At 42.9% G+C, this 23,746-nt stretch overlaps 1 protein-coding gene across 2 annotated transcripts in view; it reads left to right on the top strand.

Moving 5' to 3' along the window:
- GPC3 (glypican 3) overlaps positions 1-23,746 on the top strand; it is an 813,378-nt gene that overhangs the window by 105,994 nt on the left and 683,638 nt on the right. The window lies entirely within an intron of this gene.

Genomic DNA, 23,746 nt, shown 5'->3' with positions numbered 1-23,746 from the left:
TATGTAAAGAATCATAGCTGCCCATTCTGCTTTGATTGGTTGAACTAGCGTTAACGTCAAACGCCCAATGAGATGTCATGTGAGGTCACTGTGTCATCGGTTGCTATAGACTGTGCCTGTATTTTTCTATGCATACTGTATAAATGCAGCTATGTGTCTTGGGCTTTTTTTGATTTTCTACACTGCAAATGAGTAGATAATAAGGTCCAGAAATAGGAACTGTATTTAATGAGGTTTTAATTAACATGTTTCGAAGTACACACGCTTTTTCCTCAGGATTAAACCACAAATTTCTCCTAATTCCATAATACCGGTCAGACGAAAAGTGGATCTGCAGCAGCTGGATATTCATGCTTCTTTATTGTTGTGTTTACACAACTTTATCTGGTTAACACAACCTCTATTAATTTTTATAGTTTTTACCAGGTAAGACCCTATTGTACTTTTCTGCTCCCCAGCTTCTGTATAGTATTGTTTTTTTTTCTGATCCCCCAGCTCCTGTATAACATTGTTTTTTTTTTCTGTTCCCCAGCTACTGTATAATATTGGGCTTTTTTTTCTGCTCCCCAGCTCCTGTATAATGTTGGGCTTTTTTCTGTTCCCCGTCTCCTGTATAATATTGGGCTTTTTCTGCTCCCCAGAACCTGTATAATATTGGGCTTTTTTCTGCTCCCCATCTCCTGTATAGTATTGGGCTTTTTTTCTACTCCCCAGCTCCTGTGTAGTATTGAGCTTCTTTCTGCTCCCCAGTTTTTGTATAAAATTTGCCTTTTTTCTGCTCCCAGCTCCTGTATAATATTGGTTTTTTTTTTTCTGTTCCCCATCTCCTGTATAATATTGGGCTTTTTCTGCTTCCCTGCCTCTGTATAATATTTGCCTTTTTAGATCATGAAAAAGTAAACATTCTTTTGATGTCTCATTGAGAACAAAATTCTCTATTCATTTAAATGATGGTGTCTCAAAGCCTAATAACAGTAAACAAATGAATGCAATTGCCTCCTGAAATACCAATGGTGGAGAAAAATTAAAATCTTGGCTTTAGTTAGCCTCTTAGTGAGCCCTTTTGGCCAGTCAGAAGTATAGAGAAAATATTCATGGGCACCTCTCCCTATCCCTTTGTACTTAGTTTGATGTCCATCCGCCATACATGTTATATCTATGTTTTTAATGGATAGAAAGCGTAGACATTATTTTTTAGGAGCTGTTCACATAAATCAGAGACATGTCTGATTTTGATCTGATTCAAGGCGGGGGTCCTTGAAGAAAAGAATGGTCAGCACGAGGATCCTAGTACTGACTATTTTTCATGTTTTTCAACAAAGATGTAATGAGTAGGAGAAACTTTGAAAACTTCATCTTTTTTATGTTTTGCATATGAGAAAAACAGATGCCTCATTGATGATAAAAACGCACACACTGACCACAGAGGGATTAAAAATGCTATTTTTTTTTTCTTGTACTCAAACACCCTCCTTACGTATGAATGAGGCCTTAAACTCGAGAGAAGGATTTGCTGTGAGGGTTCTGTGATGGAAAGTGACCTGCTTTAATATGTATATATAGATGCCGACAGTATATAGATGCTAGAGAAACTCACTTTCGGGGGACAGAGCTCTCACATCGAGTCTGAAGATCTTACAATCTTACAGTCGGTCTTAAAGGGAATCTGTCAAAAGAATTTTGCCACCTAATCTAAGATGAGCACAATGTAGAGACAAAGACCCTGATTCCAACAATGTGTCACTTACTGAACTGGCTGCTGTAGTTTTGATAAAATCACTGTTTTATCAGCAGGAGATTATCACTAGAGGACTGGTAAACCTGCTGCCTGGTTGTCCAACCACGCCCCCGGCCCTCATTGGCAGCTTTCTGCCTTGGCACAGTGTATATAGAAAGCAGCCAATCAGTGGTGTGGGCGGGGTTATACAGTGCTCAGCTTTCAGAGAACTGATAGATCTGCAGCAGATAAAACAGGAACTTTAGCAAAATGACAGGAAATAGCCCAGTAAGTGACACATCGCTGGAATCAAGGTGTGTGTCTCTACATGATGCTGCTCTCAGTTGGAATAGCAAAAATCTGCTGACAGATTCCCTTTAATACTGCCAGATTGTACCATATTTCCTCTTTGTAACAGTAAAATTCCCCTAAAATGCTATAAAGAATGGACGGGCGGTGAGGCTTTACTGCGGGGAAGTGAAAAGGAGTTCAGCTGTAAGAATTGCACCCTAGGAGTCTGTGTCTCTCCAGCTCTCCCAGCATTGGTACAGTTCAGGGCTGTTATTCTTGGTGACAGACTCACTTTAGTGGATGAAGCTGGGGCAGATTTATAATGGATTTTGGGGAAATACACTTTGTGACAATTCTGCTTGGAGTAAAGTTTGAGAAAGTCAGGACAAAACTGAACCCTGTGCTGACACATCGCTTTCTACATGTCAATTTTTATGTACTTTGCTGAGACACAAAAGCTATTGTAGTATAGATCTAAACAACAATGCGGAGCTATAATTCTGTCGGAGCGCTGGAAATATGGCTCCGCATCTGTGTATTTCCTTATAATGGCAATTGCAGGGTTTCATCACTCTGCATAGATCTATTAGCAGTGAAAGGTGAGAATAGGTTGTGCACGCCGGTGTCGGCAGCCTCCTGCCGAAGGCTTATCGGCCGCTCTCCCCGTCACTGTTTACATATCACTATGCCATAATGTCTGGAGAAATGTGAATAATTTTATTAATTAAGTTTTTAATTGCATAAATATATTATTTATGTCTTCTGGCAAACAGCTAAAATTACTGTACACAATCTGAGCTTTATTGTTTATTGTAATGCGATGTCTTCAATATAAACTGCGTTGTCATGAGAAGTGGCTTAGGCTGCATAATTGCTGTTGTTCTGATGCTCTGAACCAAATCAGTGTTGTAAATGATATCATAACTATATTTATCTGCCCTGATAGTCCTCCTATTGTATACAGGCATATATAGAGCACATTCACAGTCGCTACGTTTAAACCTGCTTCAAATATCCTTTGGGTATGTTCACAGTTTTTATTAATGGGTTATACAAAAAGTATCATGCCAATTCCTTGGGGTGTTTTTCATGTCAAAAATGCACTTTTTCACATGTTTTTCTTATCATCTTTTTTTTTACATTTCTTGTGTCTATAATTTTTGTAGTACAAATGACACTGTTACACCTCACATTTTCATATTTTAATTAGAAACACATCAAAAGCAGTACCAAAACAGTATGAAAAAACACATGCTCTTCCAAAGCCGTGCCAAAAATTCAATTTTTTTTTACATGTGTTCTTTTTATGTGTTTTTTTTTCTACCCTAAAAAAAATCCACGTACAAAATCTGTGTGATTATGCACTAAATCCTTATTGAAGACATACTGTAATGTGAATGTGCCCTTAGACATTGTGCGACACAGTGGATGTCCTAAAAAAAATTCATACCCCAGGAGCTAAAATTACAATAGCTAAGATTTTATGGGCTCTATGCTTTTCATCTTTTGGGAGGATGTGTTCAGGAATGATTTTTTTAATGTGATAACTCCAGGCTGCATGTTGCTTGTGTAACTGTGAGCAGTCCATGTGGCCTATTTGTACTACCATGACCTGCAGAATCTCCGGTCTTGTCTCCTGTTGAGCACATCTGTGATGTCATTGGTTAGCAGTTGTAAAGGAAGCTGCCAGCAGTGGATCTTGATGATTTGCTCAAATGCATTCATTGTTACAGAACATTCCTTAGACAACCATCAATAACCGTTTTGATAGCAGCCAAGGCTGGTAAGAGCAAATGACACTCATACTCAATACTGAATAAATCGATGTGTTTGGAAAATTTTGTTTCACTTTTTTCATCATTTGCCTATAATTAACGTATATCAATCTGGGGATTTTTAGAATTCTGTGACTTTTCCTTCTTGGTGTTGGGATCTACACTCCCTGACAGAAGTTATGTCGCTTATCCATGTTATGTAAATAAAAGCTTATAACCTGACATTAAATTCATCCATTGGTTGTATAAATTATTCTTTTGAAAACTGAAACCCTCCGAAATGTGGTTTAGCTTAAGAAAATAAATTGGCATCAATGCAGAAATATTGATCAGTAAATGGACACAGAATGGTCAGATTTTGGCAAGACAAAAGTTTTGTCGCCCACAGAAAGTAATGTGATATTCAAACAAATAATTAACTTAAAATACAAATATATGTTGCAGAACATTGGTGAATGAAGTGAATGAAGTTTTGGTGCTATTAGAGTCATATTTTATATTTTGTGTGACTTCCATGAACTGAAGGACTGCATGCATGCGGTTCAACAATAATTCATACAATTTATTAATGAAGTCATCAGGAATAGCAAAGAATGCAGTCTTACATGCCTCCCAGAGTTCATCTAGATTCTTTGGTTTTGTCTTCCAAGCTTCCTCTTTCATCCTACCCTAAACATGCTCAATGATGTTCATGTCTGGTGACTGGGCTGGCCAGTCCTTGAGCACCTTAATCTTTTTTGCCTGGAGGAACTTTGTTGTAGAGATGAATGTATGAGATGGAGCACCACCCTGCTGCAGAATTTGACCCCTTTTATGATTTGGAATATAAGAGGTAGCTAATACTTCTTGATATTTTAGGCTACTGATATTGGCTTCCACCGTGCAAGTGTTTTGCACACCCCTTATATACTGAATGTAAACCCAGATCATGATCTTTCCACCACCAAATTTAACTGTTTTCTGGGTGTATTTTGGATCCATATGGGCTCCAGTAGGTCTCCTGCAGTATTTGCGGCTGCTGTGGTGTAATTCTACTGAAGATTCATCAGAGAAATCCACCTTCTACCACTTTTCCAGCGTCCATCTGTTTAGCAGGATGTGGGACTTTGCAAATGCCACACGGTTTTTTATTTGTTTTTTGTTTAGTGCTGGCTTCTGGGCACTGATTCGACCATGAAGGCTATTTCGAGACAGAATCCTTCAAACTGTTCTAGTTGATACAGGGAGTTGAGGTAACCAGGCTTGTTGGAGCTCTGCTGCAATGGAAGAGGGGCTTGCTTTGGATTTTCTAACCAACAAACGGTCCCCCTGAGCAGTTGTCTTGCGGGGTCTGCCAGACCTGGGCTTGTCAAACACATCTCCAGTCTCTTCAAATCTTTTTTTAATTCTTTGTACTTGACACTGAGACACATTAAAGGTGCCAGCCACCTCTGCAGTGGATCTGGTCTTCAGCCTCTTGATAATCCAGGCTTTGGTCACAGGGTGGATTTTTGGTATGTTGTCTGAGCTCAAGTTGCAGTTCAAGTGAAGGTCTGGGGTGCTGGGTTTCTTTTTATACACACACACTAATTAACCGATCATTTACTGAGCACAAGTGAGGATGTAAACTAGGATTGGGTGCATTATATGACCAGGCGACAAAACGTTTGTCAAAATCTGACCATTCTGTGTCCGTTAACTGATCAATATTTCTGCATTGGTGCCAATTTATTTTCTTAACCTAAACCACATTTCAGAGTGTTTCAGCTTTCAAAAGAAAAATTTATACAACCAATGGATGAATTTAACGTCAGGTTATAAGCTTTTATTTACATACTGTAACATGGATAAGCGACATAACTTCTGTCAGGGAGTGTAAGGCCTCTTTCACACTTCCGTCTTTTAACTCCCGTCAAAATCCATCAATTTGTGAAAAAACAGGATCGTGCAAATTTTTCTGCAGGATCCTGTATTTTCCCATAGACTTGTATTAGCGACGTATTGTGACGGATGGCCATCCGTTTCATCCGTCGTGCACTGGATCCATCAGAAAATTGCTGTCTGCCGGGCGGAGAAAATGTTCAGAGGAACGTTTTTTCTGCACGTCGGAAAATCGCTCAGCGGCGGGTCCTGCGTTGCCCGTCGTTGGCTATAATGGATGTCTATGGACGCAGGATCCGTCGCTGACCGTCAGAAGCAGGAATCCAGCGACGTATCCCGTTTTAGTATTCTGAGCATGCCTGGAAGGATTTTGTAGTCTTTCTCTCTCTCTCGAATTTTATACATTCAAATTCAGGCAGCACCTAATTCGACGCATCTGTCCGTAAACTGGATGCGTTGCATCAGTTTTTCACTATTTTTAAGACATCCGTCGATACGTTGCATCAATGCATTCTGACGGACGCCTCCCGACGGAAGTGTGAAAGAAGCCTTAGGGGTAATGCTTCTTCTTGTTTTCAGAGTCGATAATGACTTTTAAGATCGCTGTTTCCAATAGGTGGCGCTAGAGTTCATGTCTTCTCTGAGGAGACAGTTTGCATATTTAATTTCCCAGAGGAGCATATATGGCTTATAAGTCTCCTCATTCTGACATGCCAGGCTTAGCTTGTTACTCTCTACAAGGTGTGATACAGTGACCCAGCTTGTTTCTCTCTACAAGGTGTGATGCAGTGACCCCTGTTGCAGGTAGGTGCTGCATGGTCTCCCCAGAATAAGCATGTAGGTGTATTGAGGCCATAGGAATGCATGGCAATCACAGACATAATGGTGGTAATGAGTTAAAATCCGGCAGTATTGTGAATGGCCAGTATGTGTGTCACAGAGGAAGACACTCTGCACTGTCAGCCTGAAGTAAGGATGTTGTGGGACCTGCAGCCTACAAGTAAATTGTGGTGTTAATGTTAATTGTTAAAGAGGGAGGCTAGCAGGGCTAGTTCTGAGAGCTGGGCTGGTCGAACTAGCCACACACACACACCTCCCACCTGTGGGGGTGGTTAGAGCTTCATAATGTGATTTTCTGTAGGTCCTGGAAAAGCCTATGTGTTGGTAGTGCTATCTCCCTGAATAGCACGTGGTGGAGCTTTGGACCTGGTGGCCTGGGTGTTGGACGAACGTCCTAAATAGCATCCGGACAGGCCACATGCCTGTGTGTTGGATGGTCCCAGGTGGAGACGGACATCCTGAATAGCGCATAGGGAGACCATGGACCTGGACGGTCTGTGTTGGAAGTTCCTGTCAGTGGAGACTTCCTGGAAGCACCTGGAGAGACCGTGGTCCTGGATGGTCTGTGACAGCTTCTGTGTTGGGGAAGCTACCATCCTTCAGTGGGTTTTGAACCGACTAGTGTATGTCTGTCTGACAAGTTGGTGATCCCTGTAAAGCAGCTTTCCCAGGAAGAGTGGACTGACAAGGAGTCAGCAGGTGGAGCAGGAGCTCCCCTAAGGTACCTAAATAGACTGTTGGTGCTTATGATGTTCCATGAACTGTGCGGTCACCCACAGCAACTGGTCAGAGCAGGACCAGCAGGACCAGCATGTTTAGTTGCCGCAAACTAATGATGTGATGCCTTATGTCAAGACTGTTTGCCTTTGGTTTACATTTCTATGGTTTATGATACCTGAATAAACCAAATAGATTGTTTTGTGTTATAAACCGTGCCCGTGTGCATTTATCCCATTGCCAAGCGAGTGTCCCCAAACACATTCAGCCCCAAACGTCACAAAGGTGAAACGTTACACCTAAGACCCCAGTCCAGAGCCTCTCACCTAGCCAAATCAGATCTCATACTTTGCACTGATGAGAGGCAATACCCCGAAACAATGTGTTTGCAAATTGAGATCCTGGTTTGGCTTTTATCCTAAGTCATATTGAATTTTAGAATCTCTTCTAATAGGTGGTGCTAGAGTTGTCATCCTCTTCTTCTTGGTGTTGCAATTCCAATGTTAAGGAGTATAAATTATAAGAATGTAAGTCACCTAATCATGTTTCTCACACTGAACACACAGCAGTTACCTTTTCTTTTTTTACATACATACCAATATCTCGATTGGTAAATTAGAGACTTTTAATCCCAACCCGAACTGGGCAGGAACACTCACTTTTTGTCTGGGTTGATGTAAATTCAATCCATTTTAAGACAAAATCATTTTCTAATTTGCCAAGATTGTTTTAATTTTTGGGGGGAAATTTGGAACACTCCAGCAAATTCAGGTCTGTCGGCAAGTGTGCTTTAAGTATCTTTTTGTATGTACGGTATGTATGGGAGGAAAGCAGATTGCATTAAGAACTTGGATTCTAACCCAAGATTGCGTTGCTACGATATTAATTACCAAGGAATATAACAAGAAAAATGGCAGATTTCACAGCACTCGCGATTTGTCGTGAAAAGAGTCCTTCACTTATATTGTTCTAAAAAAAATTGTCCCAAAAGAAAGTGATCCTTATGGAAAACATAAAAAAGTCTAAGATATTATGTAATAGGATATAGATATTTGAGTGTATAGAAAACTCAGAAAAATTGGGGCTATACTGCAAAATCAGAAGATGAAAAAATGGATTTTATTTAGCGCATGCATTGTTTCAGCTCAAAGTGGCAGAGCTGGAGCTCGAGGAAGATTGCATGGGCTAATTAACACTTTTTATTCGTAATCTGATTTGGCCCCATTTTTTGTCATTTTCTATATGTAAGAGCCTTGGAGGCTTTGGATCCATTTTTGTATGGAAATCTGTGGTTTTTATTTTATTTTTTATTTCTACCTAAGGATATAGAGACCTTACCGTGAAGCCATAAATATTCAAAATGTATTCAGCCTCATCATCTTCATCTTCATTTTCCGAAGCAATGAATAATAAGTAATTTATTATCAGTCCACTTAAGCAAGGCAATAATAGCAAAGTCATCATTGTTGATACAGGCTATAACTCATTAGCACTTTATTAATTAATATACCCCAGTGGGCTCTTTCATCTGCCCTTGAGAACCATATGAATACATCTCTCCCATCTGATGCCTGAGCGACACCTGCTGTCACCGATACCAAAGTCATCCTGGAAAACAGGTTTATTTTCATTAGGCTACATGACCAGATGGAGCACATGTTACTTCCGCCATTGCCAAGTTAAGGCTGAACTAATGAATGGTGGAAGACTGAGCCAGGACCCAACGGGGCAGATCATAAGCCACTGGTTTATTTTATCTATCTGGACATGGTGGGCAAAGGTTGTGGAGGTTTAAGAAATGTTCACGTTGGGATGAATAACAGCCTATATACCAGTGTACTAGAATGGATTTCTATTTATTATAAACCGGACTGCTCCACATCTATTTTCCTGTTTAAAGGAGTTGTCCACTTTGGATAATCTATTTTTGATTAAAGGCTCCCATGTAGATAAGCTGAAAATAGGGTCTTGTTGGTGGAACTCCTGTAGATCAGTTACAATCTGTGAGAGAACCTTGCATCAGGTGTGTGGTTCCTTTGTAGCACCATCCGGAGGGGACATTAATCATTTCATTGTTTCTATTGATGTTAGTGGGCTGTCTGGAATTGCCTTCTCCTTTATAAAAATGTTGCCGATGCCCCTTCTAGAAAGAACATGCGACACCACCAATATGTGGATTCTTGAATCGTAAAACTTTAAAACTTTATGCTTGACACCTAAAGCTGAGGAACCAGAAGATTATGGATGCTCACATTAAGGTGTTGTGCATCTGTATAAGCACAACACTGTCAAAGGTTATCTGATGCCAAGAAGGTGCTAGAGTCCTCGCTGGTGATTGTAAAGATGTTTGTGGTTTACGAGTAGGGATTCTCACTAGAATCAAAAAAATATGGTGCTCAAGTAAAGGTTAGGTTGCGCATTGCAAATTTAAGGGGTTACCCCTCTTATCTTTCCCTAGTTACAGTGTTTCCCTTTCCATCCGTCTCGCCACAGTCTCAGTAGGATCTGGCAATCATGTATTCACTGGGTTTCTGCTGGAATATAAAAAAACAACACATATTAGATATTTACACAAGCGTAATACCCTAGAGAATTCAACAGTTTATATGGTGTGAAACATGAACAGTAAAAAATATAATAAAAAAAGTCAAAAATTGCTTTTTACTATATTTTCATTGCCAAAAACAATAGTTACATAAATTACACATGCAAATTGCCTCTACAGAGAGAAAGTGAAAATGTGAGAACTTTAGGACATTTTACCAGTTTGTTTCCACCAACTTCATACAATAAAGAGATTTTCAGGGCAACAGTCAAAAATGCAGTAATATACGGTATTCACTGCAGGCCGGCTTCTTCCTGACGTAGTGCTGCCTACTAATACAAGGAGGTATCCAGTCTATCAGAGGATTGTAATTTGCACAATTTTCCAATATGTCCTCCACACTAGCTTGACGGTGGACCTTTACTTTTAGTTCAGTGTAGCAGTTCATGGAAATGGAAATATTGAAACAAATATCCTGATACAATTTACACTGATATATTTTCAAACTGCACAAAACAAAAAAGTACACCCGTATTTCACATTCTGTGTATGTTCCTGTATGTTTCCCTCCTATACATGTACATTCACTCTGCCCTCTAATTTGATGTGAGCAGAATCCAGCCAGATGTTATTTTCCAGTAAATTAAATTTCCTATTGGCAAATGCTTTTCCTCAGCAAGGTCCAAGGGAAATAGGCTGGCATTTGCAGAATTTCAGTCAGGCATATCTGCTACAATGTTCGCTTAACAAACTTTATTAGGAACTTAAAGCTTTTCACCCTCAGGCTCTTTTTTCATAGCCAAAAAAGATCACAGCTTCCAAATTTAAATGTCCATAAATTATAATCTGGCTGCGTGGTGTGTTTTTTTTTTTTTTTACTGACTTTATAAATAAAATGAGGCTTTTGATGTATTTTTTTTCCCTTAGAAATGTGAATTATCAAGTTAAATGACTGGAAACATTGTAGTAAAATCAGGAAAAAGAGCAAATGTGCAGGCTATGGCTACTGTAAAGAGTCATTAAATGTTTATAGAACTTGAAGTAGGTAAGATGTTTAATAAAAAAGGAATTTTTGATCATTTTAACATCAATTTTTGACAAATCGATCATTTAACAGTCGTCTGAACAGTCACCCATGAATGAACAGCCCTACTGGCTTTCATGTAACCCTTGCATCCTGATCTCCGTAGCATCATAAGAAATAACATTGTAACAAATGGAAGCGGACTAGGCGCGGGTGATGAAGTTCACATTTGTCTTTTTTTTTTTTGTGGAACCTCGGGACCTCGGTGTGGGGGGGCTTTCAAGGGGGCGTAACTAGTGAGCCCCAGGTATCCGTAGTAAGATCTCTCGAACAGGACCAGAATGGAATACCTGGGGGACTCATGTGCTACCTCCAGTTAGACCCCGGACACGTGGCAGCTGTCCCAGGGGGACAAACGGATAAACGGATATAACAGATATGATGGAGCTGACCGGCGGACATCGGGTATGAGATATGAAGCTGGCTCTGGCGAGGGAAGTCAGATTCCAGGTAGATGGGAGGAATCTGGCTCCAGCACCTTTAGCGTTGTCCAGGGGTTCGGATGGTGAGTGGCAGAATGGGATGACCCTGAAGTATAAAGGTACAGGTATCGTCTTAGGATAGCCGAACCACTGGTCACTGATATTCTGCGGAAACAAACAGTATAAGTAGAGTGCAAAACGGAATGCTATAACAGCGCAGACAGAACAGGAACAGAACCAGAAATAGCAAGAGTAGATAGTTCTTGCTCCAGCACCTTCCCTATGAGGGAGGGGCCAGAAATAGTAATCAGTGCATTGCCATTGGTTAATTGGAATTTTCAAAAAATGCACACTGTCCCTTTAAGAGACTGGAGGTAAGTGTGCATGTCCTAAGCACTCTCCCTGGAGACCTGCTGGCAGTGTGCCAGGAAGTAGGGGAGAGAGAAGCAGCAGCAGGACACAGAGAAACAGACAGAGAGCGAAGATCCAGACAGGAACCTCGCAGAGGTACAGGGACAGGCTCGGGAGCAGGAGCGGGTGAGGGACTGGAACTGGGGGCAGCGCCAGAACCGGGTGCAGGGCCAGAGTCAGGTGTAACAAACATCTCTTTAGTATGCAAGTAATTGTGTTTTATATCCTCATTTCCTTTATTGTTGTTTTTACTTATTTTTCAGTTAATTTTCACTCTATGCAGTTTATAAAAATATTTCTATAGCTACACGTAAAAATGTGAGGAAGCTGCGGTTGAGATATACTTATGTGTTTAGTGTCTAGGATCACAAAATACAAGAAAATATTAATCCTATTTATGATGATTTGAACTGAACAACTCATTTACAGGGCATCTGCACCATAAAATTGTGCCTATATAAGGTGAATATCACCCTAGAATAATGTAACTGCGCTTACAGAAATTTTTGGACGCAAAAGAAGTATTGATACAAGCTGACATTCGCAACAATGGCTTAAAGGAAGTATTCCCAGGTTATTAAATTAATTGTTAGCTTGAAAATAAATCTTGTAATTGTCTTGCTTTTCTATCTTTTCCCATTCTCCTTCTGTGAGAGCTTTTATCTTACATAGTATACAGCTGGTTTCCAAGAAGCTCGGCTACCAGGATCTGGTTGTGTGTGCAAAGTAGTTGCATTCCAGGAGAGGAGTTAAAGGGGAACCTGTCGTATCAAAAAACGCGATTAACCTGCCAATATGTGGTTAATCTTAAGTTTAATAGTATTCTAAAGCTGTGCTGCCGCCACAATGAAAGCTCAGCATCCGTGAGAAAAGGAACTTTATTCCTCCTGACAGCCTCTAGCTTTTAGTCATAGAATTGCGGCAGCAGCTTCAGTGTCTGTTCAGTACACAGTGACCGGTTGCTGTAACCATAACCCGGCACTGACTGACAGCTTGTGCTTAGTGTTTAGCCAGCATTAGAACTGTAACACTGGTATACCGGCACGCTACTTCAGGCTGTGTTGCCAACATATTCACTGCAGCGTCTTCTGTTTCGGGTCTTGCTTCTTCTCCTGTATCCCAGAGCCTGCGCACGCGGTGCAGGTGTCCTGGCTGCATAATTAGGGCGTTCGCACTCCCTGTCTCTTTCAGAGACAGTGATCATGCACTTGATATGTCCTCAGCCAATAGCTCTTAGTATTTAAGGCACCTTTACCTTTTGGAAGGTGCCTGAACAACATTAGTGTTTTAATATTTCCCCTACATGTCCATGTTTTTATACAGAGGTCGCCTGTTGTGAATTCAGCTTTTGGGCTCCCTCCGGTGGTTGTAGAGGGTAATGCAGTTGTGCCTGGATTGCAGGAGTGGACATGTGTATCTACTAATTGCAGGACTGACTGGGGTATATAGCTTTGCAGGATCCTTTAGTCAGTGCCAGTTGTCCATTGTTCTTGAAGGATTCACTTCCCTGCTGGTCTTTCCAGTTTGCTGTGTTTTTCTACAAAGATAAGTCCTGGCTTTGTTTTTGCTGTCCACCTGCAGTGGACCTTATAGTTCTGTGCACTTTCATGTTTTTGTCTTGTCCAGCTTGGTCTGTGAAGGATTTTTTGCAGCCTAGCTATTTCTCTGGAGATGCAGATACACCCCCCATGTCTTTAGTCAGATGTGGTGATCCGTATTTTCTGCGGTGGATATTTTCTAGTGTTTTTATACTGACCGCATAGTACTCTGTTCTATCCTTTCTTTTTAGCTAGTATGGCCTCCTATGCTAAAATCTGATTTCGTATCTGCGTATGTTATTTCCCTCTCCTCTCACAGTCAATATTTGTGGGGCGCTATCTATCCTTTGGGGATTTTCTCTGAGGCAAGATAGGTTTCCTGTTTCTGTCTTTAGGGGTAGTTAGATCTTAGGCTGTGCCGAGGGGTCTAGGGAGTGTTAGGTAACCCCCACGGCTGCTTTTAGTTGCGCTGCTAGGTTCAGGGTTTGCGGTCAGTACAGGGACCACTTTCTCCAGAGTACGTCTCATGCTGCTCCAAGGCCACCAGATCATAACAGTCACCTCTCTCAGCTCCTGACAGCCCTCTTATCAGTCCTGTATTATCATTAACCCGTACTTACCATCTGCGGTATGCAACATCAGCCACTTTCAGAGCATTTTTTTCTAATCACTGCTCTTACTTTCCTGAGCCCTATGCTTGTACAAATATCCTGTTATCGCTATATATGCAAATATAGTGATAAGTGTGCAGACTAACAACAAACACTGACAGATTTTAATGTGTTGTAGCAGGACAAAGCTCTTGGATCACAACTGTAACTCAAGAAGGAGCATCCCCCAACCATGCACCCTTGAAGTAAGGAGATGACATAGCTGTGTGCTGCTCAAGAACAACTTGAAAACACTAAAATATAGAAGGAGGAGAGCCACGAGAGTAGAAATAGACAATTAAAGTGTGCTGGCATTTGTATGTCAGAATTAGCAGGACATCCATCTGTATGTAAAAAGTCTCAGAAATGCTACCATAGGCATAAGATGGTCAGATATTTTTAACAAGGCTATTAAAATGTTCCTTTATTTTTCATCATGTAGCAAATGAGCACATAAAAGATGCCATGCAAAGATGCTTAAGCCTTTAAAATACCTCTATTTTTCTAAAATAGAAAAAGGGAATTTAAAGTTATTACTCCCCTAAATGAATGCCCCTAAACTACCAACACTTTTTAAAAATTGCTTGTATGAGTGATCTAAGCAAGGGCCACATAATGGGCAGAGAAGTGCCATACTGACTACTTTGTCTCGCTTCCCCTTTTTAATATTCGCCACAGTAATTTACGTTTACGTCACCACCACATTTTATGATAACGTAACCTTTACTATTACCAGACTCATGCAGCTCTTTTTATTAGCATTAGTTTCCAGTGTAAAGAATGCCAACTTATCTCGTAGTGTATTATAGACTCTGGATGAAAGTGCTACCTTTATGTGGCCCACATTTCCCTACTATAAGAGGTATATTATTATATTATACAAATGCCTTACAATGCCCAGAGCTGACTCTCAATTGGACAAGCTTTATTTTGCATTGAATTCCTGCTATTATCTCAGTGCTTGACCAAGCATTAAATGTCAATAGATTGGAGAAAATATCATTGGAGAAGCACAGCTATGTATACCAATTATCCTCAGACCCTTCATCTAGAGAATCGGAATTCTAGGGGCATAAAGTGACATTATGCTAACAAAATTGCTTTTCTATATATAAAGCAGTAATAACACTTTTAAAAAAAAAAATCCCTTTAAAGTCTCTAGGCCATTATTAAACATATTATAATACTGATCTGAATACAATGGCTGTAATTTTTTTTTTTTTGCTATTTTTTGTTGCATGAGAACTCAGTTTAGATGACCTTTTAGCCTTTACAAAGATTACATACAGGTGCTGCTCACAAATTAGAATATCATCAAAAATTTAATTTATTTTAGTTCTTCAATACACAAAGTGAAACTCATATTATATAGAGTCATTACAAACATAGTGATCTATTTCAAGTGTTTATTTCTGTTAATGTTGATGATTATGGCTTACAGCCAATGGAAACCCAAAATCATTATCTCAGTAAATTAGAATACTTTATAACACTAGCTTGAAAAAGGATTTTAAAATCCGAAATGTTGGCCTACTGAAATGTATGTTCAGTAAATGCACTCAATATCTGACCGGGGCTCCTTTTGCATCAATTACTGCATCAATGTGGCGTGGCATGGAGGTGATCAGCCTGTGGCACCGCTGAGATGTTATGGAAGCCCAGGTTGCTTTGATAGCAGCCTTCAGCTTGTCTGCATTATTGGGTCTGGTATATATAGGGTATATATAGGGGAGCGAAGAGTGAATGTCACTTTCCACTGCAGTGAGTTGCATTAAAGGAGTTGTCCATTTCATTTCGTTTATTGGAATGACTCTAAGATTTCGATCTATCATTGGCTTAAAAGCTGCATTAAAAACAGCATAGAAATTGCTAAAAAAAATACTTCCAAGTGTAAAACTGCCCTAAAGGAAAATGTCACAGAATGACCTCTAAATAGGAGATGTCACTATCTCAAAAATGGCCAGTTTATGCCTTTTATTTTATTCTTTCTGCCATACGGTTTCATTTTGTGCGCTTATCTTTATGATCTTTACTACAAGGCATGGCTCACAGGATTTTTGGAGGGGGGTTGTTTTTAAACTTCTCTGCATTATTACTCTAAGCCATGCCCCTTCGAAAAAGATCATAAAAATTAACACTTAATAAAATCTCTGGAACCGTATGGTGGATTTTTTTTTAAAGGCTACAGGGGAGAGCAGAAAGAATAAAATCTGAGCATAAACTGGCCAATTTTGAGCTGGTTACAGCTCCTATTGAAGCGAGACCATTCTATGACATTTTCCATTAGGGTGGTTTTACACACAGCAATTGTTTAACCCCTTACCGGCATCGGACGTACTATACCGTCCGATGCCGGCTCCCCTGCTTTGATGCAGGGCTCCGCGGTGAGCCCGCACCAAAGCCGGGACATGTCAGCTGTTTTGAACAGCTGACATGTGCCCGCAATAGGTGCGGGCAGAATCGCGATCTGCCCGCACCTATTAACTAGTTAAATGCCGCTGTCAAACGTAGACAGCGGCATTTAACTACCGCTTCCGGCCGGGCGGCCGGAAATGACGTCATCGCCGACCCCCGTCACATGATCGGGGGTCGGCGATGCTTGTATATTGTAGCCATAGAGGTCCCAGAGACCTCTATGGTTACTGATGAGCGGTGGCTGTGAGCGCCACCCTGTGGTCGGCGCTCACAGCACACCTCCATTTCTGCTACATAGCAGCGATCAGCAGATCGCTGCTATGTAGCAGAGCCGATCGCGTTGTGCCTGCTTCTAGCCTCCCATGGAGGCTATTGAAGCATGGCAAAAGTTAAGAAAAAAAGTTTAAAAAAATGTGAAAAAAATTAAAAAAACATAAAAGTTTAAATCACCCCCCTTTCGCCCCAATCAAAATAAATCAATAAAAAAAAATCAAATCTACGCATATTTGGTATCGCCGCGCTCAGAATCGCCCGATCTATCAATTAAAAAAAAGTATTAACCTGATCGCTAAACAGCGTAGCGGGAAAAAAATTCGAAACGCCAGAATTACGTTTTTTTGGTCGCCGCGACATTGCATTAAAATGCAATAACGGGTGATCAAAAGAACGTATCTGCACCAAAATGCTATCATTAAAAACGCCAGCTCGGCACGCAAAAAATAAGCCCTCAACCGACCCCAGATCATGAAAAATGGAGATGCTACGAGTATCGGAAAATGGCGCAATTTTTTTTTTTTTTTTTTTAGCAAAGTTTGGAATTTTTTTTCACCACTTAGATAAAAAATAACCTAGTCATATTTGGTGTCTATGAACTCGTACTGACCTGGAGAATCATAATAGCAGGTCATTTTTAGCATTTAGTGAACCTAGCAAAAAAGCCAAACAAAAAACCAATGTGGGATTGCACTTTTTTTGCAATTTCACCGCACTTGGAATTTTTTTCCCGTTTTCTAGTACACGACATGCTAAAACCAATGATGTCGTTCAAAAGTACAACTCGTCCCGCAAAAAATAAGCCCTCACATGGCCAAATTGACGGAAAAATAAAAAAGTTATGGCTCTGGGAAGGAGGGGAGCGAAAAACGAACACGGAAAAACGAACAATCCCCCGGTCATGAAGGGGTTAAAGAAATTTATCTTTAAAAAAAAAAAAAGACAAAACCCACAAGCAATAGAAAACTAAGGAGAGCAACGGGAATAAACTAAGAACAAAGACTGCCCACTTTTGACCTGGTGACAGATCTTCAGTGACCTGGTCTTCAAAAAAAAGATTTCAAATGGCGCCTGCCACGCCTGCGCAGTAGCAGCTATCAATGTATGTATCTCCGAGAGCTGCTATTGCACAGGCACCTGCCAGCGCCATCTTGGAAGAGGAATTTTTTTTTCTTCTCCAGTGCCTTCTCTGTCGCCTGTGCATTAGCAGCTGCCAGATCACCTACATACACCAATAGCTGCTACTGCGCAGGCACGGCCATTTTAAAATGGCTTTTTTTTTGTACTGTCTGAATAATATCAAGCACAGTTATTATCAGGACAGCACACATGCGATTATGCTGCAGTGCAGATGCCACGGCCGGCACCTGCCTGCAGAAGGTTTTTTTTTCAGTATTTACATATATTCATTATGTAAACTAGGGGCAGGTCAGTGAGGGATCAGTGACCTGTCAGTCTGCATTATGAATATCTAATCAGAGCACCACATGAAGACGCCCCACAGGCCGCCCCGAAGCACGAGCATATCCAGGCTTGGACTGGGGCACCAGGACACCGGAGAATCCTCCGGTGGGCCCCGCCCCCGCCCCCAGCCTCCTTCATTTGTCCCTGCCCTGCATGCGGTGCACAGTTTATTTATTCTATAGCCAGTGGCCCGGCCCCGGCGCACAGGCTGTACGGAAGAATGTGAAGTGCTGCTGTGCAAGCAGCCGTGCGGCAGCTGCTCGCTCCTTCACATGATGATCATCTCGCACTGCTGCCGACGGCGACGCTGAGTCTGTGCTCTTGATAAGAGCGGCCCGTAAGCAGCGTGGTGCGAGTGCCGACCTCACTGACTTCAGCCAGCACATAGCATAGTCGGAGAAAACAGCTGACTGTGTGAGTCAGAGAGGAGAAGACAGGGAGCACGTACTGCACTGAGTCTGCAGCACGGGTCATCACTGACCTGTTTCTTGTTACTTTGCCCGCCCTCGACTCCACCTCTACTTCATTAAAACTCTGGAGTCTGGACTAAGGGTGTTCTAATGCTGATTGTCTGACAGATGCAGGCAGGAGCAGCCAATCAGCATTAGTTTTCTTTGTGTGACCTCACAGTCACACAGGTCATAGCACACCTCAATGAGCTGTGCTGTTATTGGTCGTCTGTCCTCCTGCCCAAGCAGCACAGGCACACAGGCGCGCACTGTCTGCACTACTATGATCGGAGGCTGAGGAGCTGAGGGACGTCACATTTTTGTTGATGATTGCAGCCAGTCAGTAAGGACCTTACTGCCCCAATGGGGCAGATTGCTGGACACACTGGGGGTAGTGCTGGACACACTGGGGGCAATGCTGGACACACTGGGGGCAGATTGCTGGACACACTGGGGGCAGTGCTGGACACACTGGGGGCAGTGCTGGACACACTGGGGGCAATGCTGAACACACTGGGGCAGATTGCTGGACACACTGGGGCAATGCTGGACACACTGGGGCAATGCTGAACACACTGGGGCAGATTGCTGGACACACTGGGGCAATGCTGGACACACTGGGGCAATGCTGAACACACTGGGGCAGATTGCTGGACACACTGGGGGCAGTGCTGGACACACTGGGGCAATGCTGGACACACTGGGGCAATGCTGGACACACTGGGGCAATGCTGGACACACTGGGGCAATGCTGGACACACTGGGGCAATGCTGGACACACTGGGGCAATGCTGGACACACTGGGGCAGATTGCTGGACACACTGGGGGCAGTACTGGACATACTGGGGCAGATTGCTGGACACACTGGGGCAATGCTGGACACACTGGGGGCAGATTGCTGGACACACTGGGGGCAGATTGCTGGACACACTGGGGGCAGTGCTGGACACACTGGGGCAGATTGCGGAACACACTGGGGCAATGCTGGACACACTGGGGCAATGCTGGACACACTGGGGCAATGCTGGACACACTGGGGCAATGCTGGACACACTGGGGCAGATTGCTGGACACACTGGGGCAATGCTGGACACACTGGGGCAATGCTGGACGCACTGGGGCAATGCTGGAGGCACTGGGGCAATGCTGGACACACTGGGGGTAATATGCTGGACACACTGGGGCAATGCTGGACACACTGGGGCAATGCTGGACACTGGGGCAGATTGCTGGACACACTGGGGCAATGCTGGACACACTGGGGCAATGCTGGACACACTGGGGCAATGCTGGACACACTGGGGGTAATATGCTGGACACACTGGGGGTAATATGCTGGACACACTGGGGCAATGCTGGACACACTGGGGCAATGCTGGACACACTGGGGCAGATTGCTGGACACACTGGGGCAATGCTGGACACACTGGGGCAATGCTGGACACACTGGGGGCAGATTGCTGGACACACTGGGGGCAGTGCTGGACACACTGGAGCAGATTGCTGAACACACTGGGGCAATGCTAGACACACTGGGGCAATGCTGGACACACTGGGGCAATGCTGGACACACTGGGGCAATGCTGGACACACTGGGGCAGATTGCTGGACACACTGGGGCAATGCTGGACACACTGGGGCAGATTGCTGGACACACTGGGGCAATGCTGGACACAATGGGGCAGATTGCTGGACACACTGGGGGTAATATGCTGGAGACACTGGGGCAGATTGCTGGACACACTGGGGCAATGCTGGACATACTGGGGCAGATTGCTGGACACACTGGGGGTAATATGCTGGAGACACTGGGGCAGATTGCTGGACACACTAGGGCAATGCTGGACACACTGGGGCAGATTGCTGGACACACTGGGGCAGATTGCTGGACACACAGTCTGGGGGCAATGCTGGGCACACTGGGGCAATATGCTTGACATACTGGGGAAGATTGCTGGACACACTGTTTGGGGGCAATACTGGACATACTGGGGCAGATTGCTGGACACACTGGGGGTAATATGCTGGCGACACTGGGGGCAGGACTGGAGGCATTAGCAGAATGTAGATACGGGGCATGATTGGAGACACGGGGCAGAATTAAAGACATGGGGCAGGATTGGATCATGGGGCAGGATGGATACGATTGAGACAGATGGGGCAGGATGGGGAGATCATATGGGGTAGAATGGATACTCATGAGGGCAGGATGCGAGAACATATGGCTGGAGCCAGGAATGAGATATATGGGGCCAGGATGGGGTATATTATTACCATAGGGGCTAATTAAGGGATATTATTACTACAGTGATGCATTTATTTATTTTTTTTAGTATACTGTTTTAAATGGGGGGGAGGGGGCGGTCCTGTTACTGTGCAGAGTGACACTATATCGCCTTTTTTTCTCCATATGGTGTAATGTAGAAGTTGTGAAAAATTAAGTAATGTGTTCTGCAAGCGGAGCTCGAGATAACTGTGTTATTTCCTGCAGAAACGAGTCCTGGCTGGAAGAAATGATGGCGGTCTGTGCTGGATGAAAGATGAAGGACTTCACCTAGAGACGTCACTGGTGAGTCAGTGTTACCTATACACTGACACTATACACTGTATACTATATACAGAGGTCCTGTGTACAATGTCACCAGTGATCACTGTATTACCTATACATTATATACAGAGCTCCTGTGTATAATACCACCAGTGATCTCTGTATTACCTGTACACAGACACTGCATACTAAGTACAGATCTCCTGTGAATACTGGCACTTATGGTGATAGTATTGTGTTTTTTTTTTTTTTTTATTACTGATCAGTATTGTATTCAGTCACTATGTGGTGGTAATATGTGGTCTGGAAATGGTGTTGTGGTATTTGTCCCTTTTATGTGCTATTTGGTCACCAAGTGGTGGTAATATGTGATCTGTTCATGGTGTGGCGGTATTTGTCCCTTGTATGTAGTATTATTCGGTCACTATGTGGTCTGGTCATGGTGTGGTGGTATTTCTTCCTGTATGTGATATTATTGGTCTTGGTATAGTGGATTGTGTTGTGTATGGTGGTCATTTGTTCTCTCTGATATTAATTAGGAGAAGATTCTTTATTTCCATTAGAGTTTTAAAGCTTTGTACACAGCGGTGGAGATACACTTACAGGGGGTTTCCTGTGGAAAAAAAAGTAATCACCTCTCCACAGGATAAGTGATAACGTATTGATTTGTGGGGGGTCTGAATGCTTGGACCCATTCAGCAAAATGTGGAACTTTTTATCCCCATTAGACTGGAGTGGCATGTCCGACTAGATCACTGATCCATTCATTCACTCTGTGTCTGCACTTGTTTTTTTCTGGAAGCCCCAAAGAGAATGAATGGAGCTGCGGTCAGAAATCCCACCTGCCGCTGCATTTTAAAATAGTGATAAAAGTGTCCTGTCAGTGATAAAACTTCCCCATTCTTCCGATCGGTGCAGTTTCTAATGGTTGGATCTAAGCGATCACCTATCCTGTGGAGCCCATGGATCAGTAATAACTTGTTTTAACCAAGAACCCCATTAATGTAAACTACCGGAATTATACATCCCAGTTATTGGGGCACACGGTAGATATGCAGCAGCCGCCGGTGTTTTACAGTCGATGCTCCACTATAATGCCAGATATTTGCATATAGCTGTAGGGTGGGCCCCTAGAGTCTATTCCTCTGGTGGGCCCCAGACACCCCAGTCCGACGCTGAGCATATCATTAACTGAAAATAAAGATTAAACAACAACTACAAGACGGATTTCATCACCAGGTATCATCGTAATCAGTATATCAGCGCCGACCTGACACTGTCTGTAGGTTACTGTGCACAATCCTGCTGACAGGTTCCCGTTAAGGATTAATTTAGACAAACGTATAATCGTTCCATGTGCTGTCCGTGTGCGCCATGGACTATACACATGGTGAGCACATGGATCCATAATAGCCAGTGAACTAATAATAATCTTTATTTTTATATAGCGCTAACATATTCCGCAGCGCTTTACAGTTTTGCACACATTATCGTCACTGTCCCCGATGGGGCTCACAATCTAAATTCCCTATCAGTATGTCTTTGGAATGTTTGAGGAAACCGGAGAACCCGGAGGAAGCCCACACAAATACGGGGAGAACATACAAACTCCTTGCAGATGTTGTCCAAGGTGGGATTAGAACCCCGGACTCCAGCGCTGCAATAGGGCAGCCACCGTGCTGCCCTATCAGTATAAGTTATGCAAAGGGAAGACCAAAACGTTTTTTGTGACTACTGTATGTATTTCATATCAAATTTAATTCTTCTCAACTCATCCACTTGAGTGTGTGTAATAGGATGCAGGTACTGAGTGTTTCACCACGGAACAGACAGACCAACAGTTGAGCGGTTTATTAACAGGAATCAGGGTCTCCTTGCAGGGAGGAAGAAGTGGAATATAACTAACAATATAACAGTGCAAAAATATGGGAGTCAAACAGTGTAACAGTAGAAAACGGAATTTCTTGGGAAAAAAACACATATCAGTCTGATGAGGACTTGCTTGAAGGGTCGTCTTCTCCAACGTAGGCACCGAGATACAGCGGCACTTGTCGTCCCTCTGTTGTCTGTTGGCTGAGTAGTCTGTAGGAACCCGTTGACTGGGGTTTCGAGAGTTAATGTGATATACACCGGCTCTGAGTATTTAACTTTTACAGCACAGCCTATCCCAGGAAAACGATGGTCAGTCTATTAATAAGTCTCTCAACAGGAATCAAGGGCTCTGCACTGGTACCGTGGATACCAGGGGTCACAGTCTCTATACGGACCACTGTCTCTGCACGGGTGTCAAGGCGCCCCTCTCCAGTCACAGCAGAGTCTGCTTTCATGTACTCACAAGATGCAGTCTTTTTGGGCGATCTCCCTGTATTTATCCTCTGACCTGGAGCTCTCCCTCTTTCCCGGAGTGCAGCTGCGTCCTGCTCTGACCGCTACTCACACTGCTCTGACTGCTGCTCTGACCCTTGTGCGCACTCCTTTCCCGCTCTCTGCCCAGCTCCCTTCCTGTCCCGGCCTCTAAGTCTGCCCGCTGGGGAACATGTATCACAGCTCAATGGTTCCAGGCACGGAGCCGAGAAGGTAACTGCCCCCAGACTCTTCTTGTGATTCACCTCCTTACATGTGCCAAGTTATATACGAAGTTCTAAGGTTTGGTAGCCTACTTTAGGCATCTCCCCCGCCGGCAGTGCAAGCATTTTTCTCAATTATTAATAGCTTTACAGAGACGGAAGGAAGATCGCAGTCTTCA

The sequence above is a fragment of the Ranitomeya imitator genome, chromosome 2, assembly GCF_032444005.1.
Source record: "Ranitomeya imitator isolate aRanImi1 chromosome 2, aRanImi1.pri, whole genome shotgun sequence".
In the NCBI taxonomy this organism is placed as follows: domain Eukaryota; kingdom Metazoa; phylum Chordata; class Amphibia; order Anura; family Dendrobatidae; genus Ranitomeya; species Ranitomeya imitator.
This window is presented reverse-complemented; position numbering and strand designations above follow the sequence as displayed.